This window comes from Sus scrofa, chromosome 1 (genome assembly GCF_054392235.1).
Source record: "Sus scrofa isolate SSC_HxYL_T2T_F1_AM1 chromosome 1, Sscrofa_HxYL_maternal_Yorkshire_Landrace_v2.0, whole genome shotgun sequence".
NCBI classification, from domain to species: Eukaryota; Metazoa; Chordata; class Mammalia; order Artiodactyla; family Suidae; genus Sus; species Sus scrofa.
In genome coordinates, this window is record NC_139383.1 from 232,046,584 (window position 1) to 232,059,541 (window position 12,958).

Consider the following 12,958-nt stretch of genomic DNA (forward strand, 5'->3'; position numbering starts at 1 on the left):
ATGCTATCAGTTTCATATTATTCTGTTATGAACATTCTTGCAAATGCTTCAGATGCACCTATGCACTCATTCCTGTTGGGTATACACATCTAGGAGTATAATTAGTGAGTCACAGGATGTATGTTGGCTCACTTTTATAGGTAAGTCCAAACAGCTTTCCAAAAGTAGTTAAATTTACATACTCACCAGCAGTATATAAGAGTTTGAGCTTTTCCATATCTCCATTTGGTTATCAGGATTTTTTTTTTTAATTTTAGTCATTTGGGTGGGTATGTATTGGTATTTTATGATAGCTTTAATTTGCATTTTCCTGATGACTACTGATACTAAATGCCCTCTTGCTCATTTTTACAATTACTGTTTCTCTTTTTCTGACTGATTTGTAGCCATTCTTTACATATTCTGGTCAAGTTTCTTTTTAGGGCCATACCTGTGGCATATGGATGTTCCCGGGTTAGGGGTCAAATCAAAGCTGCAGCTTCCAGCCTACACCACAGCCACAGAGGCAACACCTGGATCTGAGCCACATCTGCGACCTTCATGTCACAGCTTGAGGCAACGCCAGATCCTTAACCCACTGAGCAAGGCCAGGGATTGAACAACCATCCTCATGGAGACAGCGTGGGGTTCTTAACCCACTGAGCCACAGCAGCAACCCCTGATTTGCCTTTTACACTTAATTTGTACCGATGAATCAAAGTTCTTAATTTTAATGAACATGATGCTATGAGAAATAGATTCAATCCTCCGGGTCCATACAGACACTGATTTAAGGAATGTTAACTAGTTAACTGATCGGGACCCAGACTTTGCATAGGCCCTGAACTATAAATACATCGTCACTACCCTCACATCCCCAAAGCTTTAGATACAAGCAATCACCAACTTAATCAGTAATGTGTCCATAGATTATCATGTGTATTTATGCATCATACCCAAGAAACTTTGTTATAAATCGTGAATGGTTTACACCACCAGACCTTTGAAGTCCCACAGCATGCTTCCAGCACAGCTCAGCACAACCAACAGCTCTGTAGGGTATCTCCCAGAAGAGATGTTCAAAGCACAAACTATGGTCCCAAGAACATATCTCTTCTCTCCCCATCCCAGTGCCCCCAGATAAAAATATCCCAACCTCAAAAGCTTCCCAATAATGACCAGGAATCCCATTATCCTAAATAGCCAGTGAAAGTTTCCTTGGCCTGGGGTAGCAGAAGAAGCAACAGGCTTCTTCAATGATCAGATTTCAAGGAAGCCTGGGTAGGGCTTACACATCTATTTATCTCCCAGATCTTCGCAGCTCCTCTGTGCAATGTCTTTCGTTATCTTCATGTTATAAGCAGAGAAAGATTATTTTGTTCAGCCAAGACTGTATAGGAGCTTGTAGAGAAGGGAGAAGGGTGGTGTTGGGGTTTCCTACTGGACTAATGTCCCTGAGCCTGCCTCTGCCTTCTTACATGCTCCCAGGGTTCCTTTTCTTTGATCCACTGTGTACCACCTGGGATCACAACCCTTTCTCTGCTTCTCTAGCCATAGGCAAACAAGATAGCTCTTTTGATATTTTTTTTTCCCCTAGGGAGACTGACAGACAGGAAATACCATACCCTAGATGTTCCTTCCTTTATCTTAACCTCCTTTCTCCCTCTTCCCACCCTCGCCCACCTCCCACACCAAGACACACTTAAACGCCATGACATAATTGTATTACTTTCCTTTTTCAGACACACAGAGCAAACACATGCCTGGCAGGGAGCAGCTGATCTGAACCCCTAACCACTGCCCTACTCTGAATCAGGTCCCTTCAGCGTGACCCATCTAAAAATAAAGGTTAAGAAATGAAGAAGAGATGGCAAAGGAAAAGCTGCCCTGGGTCATTGAGAGTCAAGTAGAGAAAAGGAAGTGTTCAGAATGATGCATAGTTCCCATGGATTCAGCACCCCCAGGCTAATATGCGAAAAACAGCTTGAAGTCAGGACTCAAACAATTAATGGGTAAATGCAGTTATTTGGTCAACTGGGAAGTGGGGCCAGAGGTTCACAACACCTTTTCTTTGAAAGTTCCCAAGAAAATGATTCATAAACTATATTAACTTCAAGCCCTTGAGCAGTATTTCCTCCTTTTGCTAGCAAAGTTGACAGGGCAGGCAAATGATAGGTTTTTTTCCATTGTACTAAAGCTACTTTATTGAATCTTTCTGGGCTGGCTAAGAGTCCTCAAGATCTTCTTACTCATTTTTGACTTCAATAGGTGCACCACTGGCACACCCTTCCCAAGAACAGGCAGAACTGAGCCCAGACATAGCACTCTATTCTGAGTGAGAGATACTCTGGTTCTCTAGAAGGTGTCAAAAACCTCTAGGCACACAGGGGATTTCACTGAGGAAAAACAAAGTCTTTCCAATTGGCTTTTCCTGGTTTCCAAACAGTAGCCTTTTGTTTCCTGCGGTTGGCTAAAATAAACCTAAAAAAAAAAAAAAGGAAACAAAAAGAAGCAGTTCTCTTTTCTATTAGTCTAAAAACTGATTAAAACTCTTCTGAAAAAAGTAGTCCACTGAGGAAGTTCCCTTGTAAGCACAATGGGTTAAGGATCCGGCACTGCTGCAGCTGTGGTGCAGGTTTCAACTGTGGTGAGGGTTAGATCCTTGGCCCAAGAAAACTTCCACCTGCCGTGGATGTGGCCAGAAAAAGGGAAGGGGAGTCCACTGATTGTGAGGAGAATAACTTACAGTATTTTCATGGCTTTAAGTTCACACACACAAAAGGTGTGTGTGGTGAGGAGTTCTGGAGAATCAACACCTGACTCAGGTACACACCTGGCAGGTGGGGTAGAATCTTGTCAGGACAAATCTCTTTGTAACCAAAATGTTTAAACTTCAACTGATGGAAGTATGAAATTCCTGATCACCTTCAGGACAGGTTACCATTTAGTGGGCACCTAAACCACTATAATAACTGATGAATTGGTACCTTCATGCAGATCTGGCAGCCCAAGCATGTCACTGATGAAATTATACATAGTCATTCAACAAATACTGTTGAATGCCTACAAAGCATAACTTAGTCACTCCTCCCAACCTGGCCACTCCATAAAAAGCCACAGTGCTCCCACCCACCTACATGGCTACCATTCCCAACATGATCAACAATGCTTAGACATCAGTCTATAGCCACAACTGCTCCCCTTTCCAATCCCCATCCCCCGATAAAAACAAATCAGGGATTCCCCATCATGGCTCAGTGGAAACGAATCTGACTAGCATCCATGAGGATGCAGGTTCGATCCCTGGCCTCACTCAGTGGGTTAATGATCTGGCATTGATGTGAGCTGTGGTATATGTCGCAGACGCAGTTCCGATCTGGTATTGCTGTGGTGTAGGCCAGCAGCTGTAGCTCCAATTTGACCCCTAGCCTGGGAGCCTCCATATGCCGTGAGTGTGGCCCTAAAAACCAAAAAACCAAAAAAAAAAAAAAAAAAAATCAGAACACAAGTTCACATAACTTCTTTAGAGGACTAACCTTCAATTCCCTCAACATTAAGAAAAAAATCAAAAAATATACCAAAACGTTCATAGCAGTGAACTATCTGAGTTGTTTCTCCCACCCATTTGTTACTGAAACCCTGCCAGGGCTGAGAAACTTGGAATTGTAGTAAGTAAACCTCAGTTATTTCTCTGCAGGCCTCCTCTCCTTGATAGGGATTCAGCCAACTCTCCTCCCACTCCTGAATCATAACTCTGAAAGGAGATCAAAGTGTGACGTTTCTGGAGGCAGAGAAATTTTTTTCTGCCCTCAAGGTCAGAAGGCCGGATTCCCCAAATACCCTTCAGGTTATGCCTCCCAGGATTTAACCTTCCCACCAAGAAACTGAACAGTACCCACAAATAACTTAAAAGTATGTAAGACCAATGGCATCTATCCCTTGGTCAGAAATACCCCTAGTAATATTTAAAGGAAGAAGGAACTGTACACACTAAGTACAGAGCTAGGTTGCATTTTTAAGAGGCAAGGAATCCTTAAAAAGCAATAACTGAGAAGATAAAATCGACACCTTAAAGAGAAACAGAATTAAAAGGCCAACAGCAAATAAAACAAATTCAAGTCCACCAAATCATATGTTAAGTTTCAACAAAACTACTTATTTCATTTTCTAAGAAATGGCAAAAAAACTTTCGGCACAGATACTGAAGCTTCACAATATCCAACTTGTCCCTGTGTTTTTCCTTTAAAAAAATTACATACCAAAAACTCAAATTTTCTTTTACATTTTCAGGTAATCTAATTCCTGGTCAACTATAGAGCATGACTCAGGCATAAAAATATAAAAAATCACATTTTTTGGAATGGCAAAAAATCAATAGATTGATTTAACTAAGTAGAAGAGTTGAAAGAGCAAAACCACAGGAGCAAAAATTTAGTCTTTAAGTATGGTGAATATCTTCATTCTCAGAACTAATAAGAGTTTATTTACAAACTTCCACTCTTTAAACTTTTATTAGTAATAAATCTCGAGAAGCATCTCCCATCAATTAAAAGAAAAACTCACAAGAAATGAATTTTACAACATGGAGAAACAGAAAAGCTAGACTAGTTTAAAAAAATAAACTGATACAAAATTTCAATGAATTCTTGAACTGGTCTACCTTTTCTACCTCACTAGGCTATGAAACAAAAAGAATACAAGCCCTCTTTAAGCCACTTGCCTTCGCTAGTCATCTGGAGAATTCGATTTAACACATTTTTACCTGAATAGCTAAAATAAGACAACAGACATAACAAGCACTGACAAGAATGTAGAACAACTGGAACTCACACACCACTGTTGGAAATAAAGATTAATAAAACCATTCTGGCTGTCTCTCCTACAGCTGAACTGTGTGGCCCCGCAATTCCATTCCTAGACACTTATCCAACAGAAATATATACATGTTCATGAGCAAACATGCACAAAATTGTTTATAACAGCACTATTCATATTGGCCCTAAACTGGAAACAACCAATGCACATCTCCAGGAGGATGAACAGGGGTATAATCACACAATGGAATACAATACAGCAATGAAAATAAACAACCCCTAACATGGATCAATTTTACAACTATGAATGGAGTGAGAGAAGTCAGACACAAGAAAGTACACACTCTGTGATTCTATATATATATAAGGTTCAAAAACTGACTAAAGTAATTGATAATATTAGAAGGATACCCTTTGGGCTAGAGTAGCAAATGAAAGGGAATGTAATACAGAGATGACCAGCTTGGGTCTATGGCTCTATTGGGGGGAAAGAAGATGAAGAAGATTTGATAGAAAAGAAAGTCATAATGTCACATAATAAGGACAATCCCAGCCCCTAAAAAGGGCTACTCTTAAGTAGGTATTTTTATAGGAAAGAGCAGTTCTGTTAAGAAGAATACAAAAGAGAGGGAGGAGGGGGGGAAAATGGTAGAGAGTAAGAGAGAGGTGAGGAGAAGGGGGAAGGAAGGAAGGATGGATAAATCCAGACTTGGTTTCTACCTATAGTCCAATATTTTTTTCATATTTTTCCCCAAGGTCAAAGGTGGGGAATTACCAAAAGAAATCTAAATAAATATAGCCCAAAATGAAATGCACACAACAAATTTAAACTTGCCTCTACTCAAGCCAAAAATTATATAAATATCAAAAGGAGTTTTAACTGCAATATTCAATAAATGTAAACCAAAAGAATGGAGCTTCTTGAGTGATTCTCAAGGGATTAGATAATTACAAAAAGGTATTAGTATGTCTCCTGAGAGTTAAACTAAGCCCCATTGCTCAATTCCATTAACTAAATGAATTAAGGGGGAAAAAAAAAAAAAAAAAACCACCCTACAGGGTTTTTGACAGTGTCTGAAATATGTAACTGTTTCCATTAACTGATTGCTTCTGTAAGGAAAGCAGCATGAGGACACTTTTTTCTGACAGGTTCTTCTGCTGTATATACCCGTACACAAATACCCAACTCAATAGTGTATCTGCTTTAAAATTCTCCATCAGTGACAACACCATTTGCTTCCAGCATCCATAATTTAAACGCAAAGCTCAAGGAAGGACAAGGCAAACCCGTATCTGAGTTTAGAAGCTAAAGGGAGAAATAAAAACTGCTACATTATATCGCCTGCTCTGCTCAGAGTACATCTCACAGGCAATTCACACCCAGTGGCTGGAGTGTTTTAATAAGAGCCTGGTTGTCAGGCATCCCCATTCAAGACAGTTCTGTTGTCCTTCATCATTGCCCTCCCAAACACACACACTCATTTCAACAAATCTGAGCTTTTCACTTTTCCACAGCCTTATCAATTGTGGAACGCTTTATTTAAAATTATAAAGGTGGGAGTTCCCATCGTGGCGCAGTGGTTAACGAATCCGACTAGGAACCATGAGGTTGCGGGTTCGATCCCTGCCCTTGCTCAGTGGGTTAACGATCCGGCGTTGCCATGAGCTGTGGTGTAGGTTGCAGACGCGGCTCGGATCCCGCGTTGCTGTGGCTCTGGCGTAGGCCGGTGGCTACAGCTCCGATTCGACCCCTAGCCTGGGAACCTCCATATGCCGCGGGAGCAGCCCAAGAAATAGCAACAATAACAACAACAACAACAACAACAAAAAAAGACAAAAGACAAAAAAAAAAAAAATTATAAAGGTAACAACAACAAAAAAAGAGACAGAAAACTAAAACTAATATGATTAAAAATAACAAGATAGGAGAAGTTCCCATTGTGTCTCAGTGGTTAACAAACCCGACTAGCAACCATGAGGATGCAAGATCGATCCCTGGCCTCGCTAAGTGGGTTAAGGATCCAGCGTTGCCATGAGCTGTGGTGTAGGTAACGGACAGCTCAGATCCTGCATTACTGTGGCTATGGCACAGGCCGGTGACTACAGCTCAGATTAGACCCCTAGCCTGGGAACCTCCATATGCCATGGGTGCAGCCCTTAAAAAAAAAAAAAAAAAAAACCCCACAAAAGACACACACACACACACAAAAAAAATGAATAGGATAGGAGTTCCTGCTGTGGTGCAGTGGGTTAAGGATCCAGCATTGCCATAGCTGCGACGGGTGCCCAGAAACTTTCATGTGCTGTGGGTGTCGTCAAGAAAAAAAAAAAAAAAAGGGTATTTAACAAGTATTGAGAGGCAGAGGAGAGAGGAAGAGAAGTGGGAGGTAATACAAAATCTCCTTAGCAGGGAGTTAATAGCTATTGTCACATTTGTGAAATCAAGTGTCAACTGTGGCAGTTTAAAAAGAAGGCTGCAAATCTTTTGATACTCTTCCCATCAAATGATGGGTCTATGTCCCCTCCTCTTGAGTCTGAGCAGGCTTTGGGACTGATCCAACCAACAGAGTTGATGAAAGCGAAGTTATGTAACTTCTGAGGCTGGGTCATAAAAGGCCATGAAGGTTCTGACTGGTTCACTTGAGGCATTCAGAGCACAGGTTAATTGCTTGTGTCCACCTGGAGGGCGTTTTGGGGTGAGATTAACATTTTATTTGGTGAACCTGCGGTAAAGCAGATTGATCTCCTTAATGTGGGTGGGCCTCATCTAATCAGCTGAAGTCCTGAATAGGACAAAAGGTTGGTCTCCCTGAACAAGAGGAAATTCTCCAGAAGACTGCCTTTGGTCTTCATCTGCAACACCAGCTCTCCTGGGTGTCCAGTATCCTGGCCCACATTGCAGATTTTAGACTCACCAACCTCCACAATCATGAGAGTCAATTCCTTACAATCTTTCTATAAACCTATCACATCCTATTAGTTTGTTGCTCTTCAGAACCCTGGGGAAGCTGGTGGCCATTTAGGTGGTGCAACTACCTGGGGCCACTATGCTAAAATTGCCATGTGTGGGCACTCTAGTCAACAGTGAGTGCTGAGACTAGTCTCCCAGACATCCCTGCCAAGGCACAAGGCATGAGAACAGCATTCTGGGACTCTCCAGATCACCTACTCACCAGCTGAGTGCTACACAGAGAACTCAGTCAACACTACAAGAAGCAGAAGCAGCCAAGCACTGCCTGAATCCTTAATCTATGGAACCCATAATACCATGAAACAATTGTATAAGCCACTACATTTTAAGGTAATTTGTTCAATGATAGCCACCAAAACAACAAAAACCAGAAATAGTGCATGGTTATCACACCTGAGAAGAGACTATAGCTGAGCTGCGATCAGAGAATAATAATGGGTTTAAACTTTCATTTTAAACCCTTCTTTGTTGTTTGCATTATTCTTACTGTGTATAAAAATTAATACGGAAATTTAAACAATTAAAAATTAAAGAAACAACTACACACATGCTTAGCACTTACTATATACACATGTTCTCTCTACGTTTTAACTCATTTGATCTTCACAATAACCCCATGGGGGGAGTGCTTTTATTAACCCCCTTTTATAGGTGGGAAATTGAGGCAAAGAGAGGTTCAATAACTATACAAAAGGTCACACAGCAACAGTACCTAAATTCAAACTAGCCAGTCTGGGTCCAGAGCTACAACACTTCCAGAAAGATCACTAGGCAGCCTCAGCAGCCCTGAGCCACTGGACAAAGGGCATAGTCCCAAACTGCCATTCACCTGGGTCTCCAAACATGTGACTGACTGCAATGCTATCATATGTCAAGCACTGCTGGAATGTCTTGCTTCTTCAAAAGCTATGGCCTAAACTGCAATACCTTTTACTCTAATCCCCACCTGTACACATTCTTTAAGGCCCAAATATTATCCAAATCTCTCTACCCAGTGTTAATTTCCCCTACATATCCAATGAGCCATTTATATCAGATATTTCCATCCTTCTGCCTCCAACTCAATTCTGTATCTTTATATCCCCCCACCTCTATGAGCCCTGTGAAGGTCTTAGTGCCTAAATTTCCCCACCAAAGTCTTGCACAAAACAGAAATGTAATTACTATTTATTAAAGTTCATTGTTAACAGGTTTATTCTAAATGGAAATTGGTGGAGCAAGCTTCACCTTAGAGAAAATTTCACTGAATTTTATTTGAGAGAGAGGAGAGGAGTGAAGAGCAAGCCTACTTCTGAGCACATACCCTATACGAATGTATAATGTGGATCATGACATGTACTAGATTGTTCACAGTCACACTATTTACAATAAAATTTAGGAACAACTCAAATGCCCATCAACCGCAGAATACACAAACTATGGTAAAGTCACACCATGAAATACTGGACAGAAATGATAATGACTGAACTACAGCCACATACAGCAACATGGCTAAACCTCACAAACAATTTTGAGTAAAGGAAACCAGATACCAAAAAACTAACTAAATAAAAATAAACCTACCACATGATCCCATGTATATAGAGCATGATGACAGGCAAAACTAGTACAATGGAAATTAACACAACCATTGTAAATCAACAATATTTCAATTAAAAAAAATTTTTTAAAAAGTCAAAACTAATCTATAAACCTTGAGAAGAGAAAGTAACTGGAAAAAAGCATGGCAATGCTCTGTTTCTTGATCTCAGTGCTGGTTATAAGTGTATATTCACTTGGTCAAAATTCATTAAACTGCACACTTAAGATTTCTATGTATGTTATAATTCAACTTTTAAAAATAACTTAAAAAAAAAAAAAAAAGACCCTTAAGCCGAGCCATCCATGGAACAGGCATAAAACATCCTGTAACATTTGAAACCAACTTGGCTTCATTTGACTGGAGGGCAGAAGTGTGGGGGTTGTTGCGTAATTTGGATAACTTCAACTCTGCTCCCTAAAACATGCACAAATAGTCCAACAAATGCCTAAGTGAAGTGTCTGTAATTTCTCACTAGATCCCCTTTCTGCTTCCGAATCTGCTCACCTTTCTCCACTTTAACAGACCTCAGCTCGCACAAGCACTCCCTGTTCAGCCCTTCTTCAACTCCTTTCCCTAACACATGGAATTTTCCCCAACTAGACCCTTTCCCATCCTCCTTCTACTCCTCCTCCCTGGTCAAGGGGTTAACGCATTAGCTCACAGGACTATCCAAAAGCAGAAGCTGATACTCCTGAAATGAACCTAAGTTTTGAATATATCCATTCTAGTGGCCATGTGCCTGTGGTTTCTTTGGGGACAATTTGGATAATTTAAAGCAAAACTATTTTTAAACCTGCAGTCTTTTTCCCTCTAATGCCTTCCCCAAAACACACACACATACAGAAAACAGAACCCAGACTTGCTGAGGTAAACCTAGAATGGTACGTGGACTTGGCAAATCTAAAGTGCAAAAAGTGCCCCAAAGCACCTATGTGCCCTACCTAGGGGGATACAATGCATTCCTAATTTGCATATTTTTAGAGGCAGTTACTAAAAAACTTCTCTTCCATCCTTAGACATTGTAATCTCACCAGAGGACAGCCCATTCTTTTTCCTTGCCTTTTCTTTTTTTGTCTTTTTTTTGTCTTTTTAGGGCTGCACCCTCAGTATGGAGGTTCCCAGGCTAGAGGTCTAATCAGAGCTGTAGTTGCTGGCCTACACCACAACCATAGCTCACCAGATCCAAGCCGCGTGTGTGACCTATACTCACACATCATAGCAACGCTGGATCCTTAACCCACTGAGCGAGGTCAGGGATGGAACCCGCAACCTCATAGTTCCCAGTCGGATTCGTTCCCGCTGAGCCACAAGGGGAACTCCCCATTCTTTTTCTTTTTTCCATCATAAATTTTATTCCCAATGTGGGACAGACTTCTTCCATCCCCAAAATGAAACATGTGCTACTCTGGAGAGATCTGGGAAATTCTCCCACCATCTCCAGGGAAGAAGTGAGAAAGACAGGGAAGGTTTCACAGTTCCCCAGCCTACTTTTCCTCCCCTTCTCAACAGTAATAGTTTCTCCCCACTCTTATTCCTTTCATTCATTCATCCTTTATTTAAAAAAAAAAAGCCTTTGCTGGGAAAAATACAAGCCACACCTAAAGTATGAGAGGGGGCAGAGAACAGCCCATTCTTAATTTTTCTTCCACTGCTAATCTCTCAGTCTTCTTATGCAATTTGTTGGGAAAGCTTCACCTTAGAGGGAGAGGAGCGGGAGGCTGGGGGAAGGGGAAAACTGCTTAATGGGTAGAAGGTTACTTTTGTCTGTGATGAAAATGTTCTGGAATTAGATAATAGAAATGACTGGATAACTGAATATAATTTTTAAAACAACCGAGTTGTACACTTTAAGTGGGTAAATTTATGGCATGTTTATATCTTAACTTTTAAAATAGTATGGGAGTGCCTAATTTTTTGGAGAGAAAGTTGGATGAAAGGAGCAACTAGCAGATGGACAGCTAAGTACCACCTAAATACCAAGTTGAATGAACTCATGAATTAAAAATGAGGAAACTGTCCCCTCATTTCTGTCCAGCTCAGAAGTGTATGTGAGGAAAGTCAGGGCAAGAAAGTGCACAATTATAGATCTAGATGATGAACATTTTTAGTCTCAGGGCTCCCGTCATGATATTTTATTTCATTAATTAATTCAACAAGATGAACCTCCGTCGAGTGCAGAGAGTGAGCGCTGGGGGACGCCATAGATTGTTTTCAACGCTAACTCGCCTAAAGCCTTCATCAAGTCACCCCTGTGCAGCACAGTTCTTGCTGACTTGCAGGACCTACCCGAAAAGTTGCCTCCAAAAGCTCCGCTCGGATCCAGGTGGAAAAGAACGGTTAAAGGGAGGTGGCTGACTTCAGCGCAGGATTCCAGCGTGTTTGCCCAAGGGGCTTGGAAGGACCGGCGGGGGGTGGGGGCGTTGAAGGACAAGTCGGCTTAAGGGCGCTCGCACCCTCCCTCGACACGACCTCCAGAACTCCACGGATCCTCCAAAGCCCACGCCGTCCCGGTCAGATACGACAGGCCCCGGAGGCCCAACGCTCCCACACCCCTCCCCCACCTCCTGGCCCCTCCAACCCTGGCCGGAGCCATCCCCGAGTCCGCTGAGGGCTACCCGAGGCCACCTGCTGCCCAGCGACAGAGGAAGAAAGGGGTCGACTGCCACTCCCTTCTGCAGAGCGGAGCCGAAAACTTCCCGCGGAGACGCCTCGGAGAGCTCTCTCACCCCATCTCGGACTAATAAAGGGCCCGGGAGCACCCAAGGGCCACGCGTTCGGGCCAGGGAGGCGCCGCACCCTCCCGCCGCCCGGCCCGGACTTCTCCGCTGCCCCCATACAGGGGCGCCTCACTCCCCTTCCAGACCAGCCGAGCCCCGTCGCCGAAGGGCGCCAAGCCCTGCCTGCCTCGGGGTCGCAGGAACCTCTCGGACCCAGTTCCTAGACCGCCCTGAGGCCGCCGGGGTTACCCGGGTGAGCAGAAGCCCGTGGGGGCTGCCCTCTACTGCCACTGCCGCCGTGCGCCCTGGCGCGCGCCAAGCTGGCCTCGCTACGAGCAGAGGCCGGCCCCCGGCAATGGTTGGAGCCCAGCGACCCCGCGCCCACCCGCGGGGGAAAGGGGCGCAACGCAGCCCGAGTCCCACTCACCTCCAGTGGATCCTCCCGACCTGCGGCACCCTACCGGCCGCTCGCTGCTTCGCTGGCGGCTCCAGGACCTCAGAGGAGGGGGCGGGGCGGGGAGGTGGAGCCAGCCCAGACTGGCAAGCGCCAGAATTAAACCTTGAAATCTACTGGACCCACCTGGGCCCCGCTGCCACAGCTGCGGGCAAGGAAGTCAGAGGAGGCTAGGAAGTCTCTGACTCCGGGTGGGATACGGCTGTGGCTGCGTCCAGAGTGCAGGAGGGACAGCTCGAGCCTGGGAAACCCTAGGAGGTTTCCGAGACCTCAAGGAACCCCGACTCTCGGCGGCGCTCTCTTTGTACCCTTGAGCGGGTCGGCGGGCAGACCCCAGTGCGCCTGCGCGTCTCGCCAAATCCCCTGGCCCACGAGGCACCTTCGTGCACCTCTGCCGCCTCACCCCAGCCCGCTGACTTCTGCCAGGCAAGAAGTAGGCAG

General features: G+C 43.7%; 1 protein-coding gene across 29 annotated transcripts in view; it reads right to left on the reverse strand.

Moving 5' to 3' along the window:
* KANK1 (KN motif and ankyrin repeat domains 1) overlaps positions 1–12,559 on the reverse strand; it is a 204,038-nt gene extending 191,479 nt beyond the window's left edge. For 25 of the 29 annotated variants that reach the window (XM_084987205.1, XM_021064476.2, XM_084987069.1 and 22 more), the window contains exon 1: positions 12,491–12,559. The gene's annotated coding sequence lies outside the window, so the exon portion shown is untranslated. Of the gene's footprint in view, positions 1–11,632 lie in introns of all 29 variants that reach the window. The other 4 variants (XM_084987088.1, XM_084987064.1, XM_084987166.1 and 1 more) reach the window with 3 other exon arrangements.
* Between the last annotated feature and the right edge of the window lie 399 nt (positions 12,560–12,958).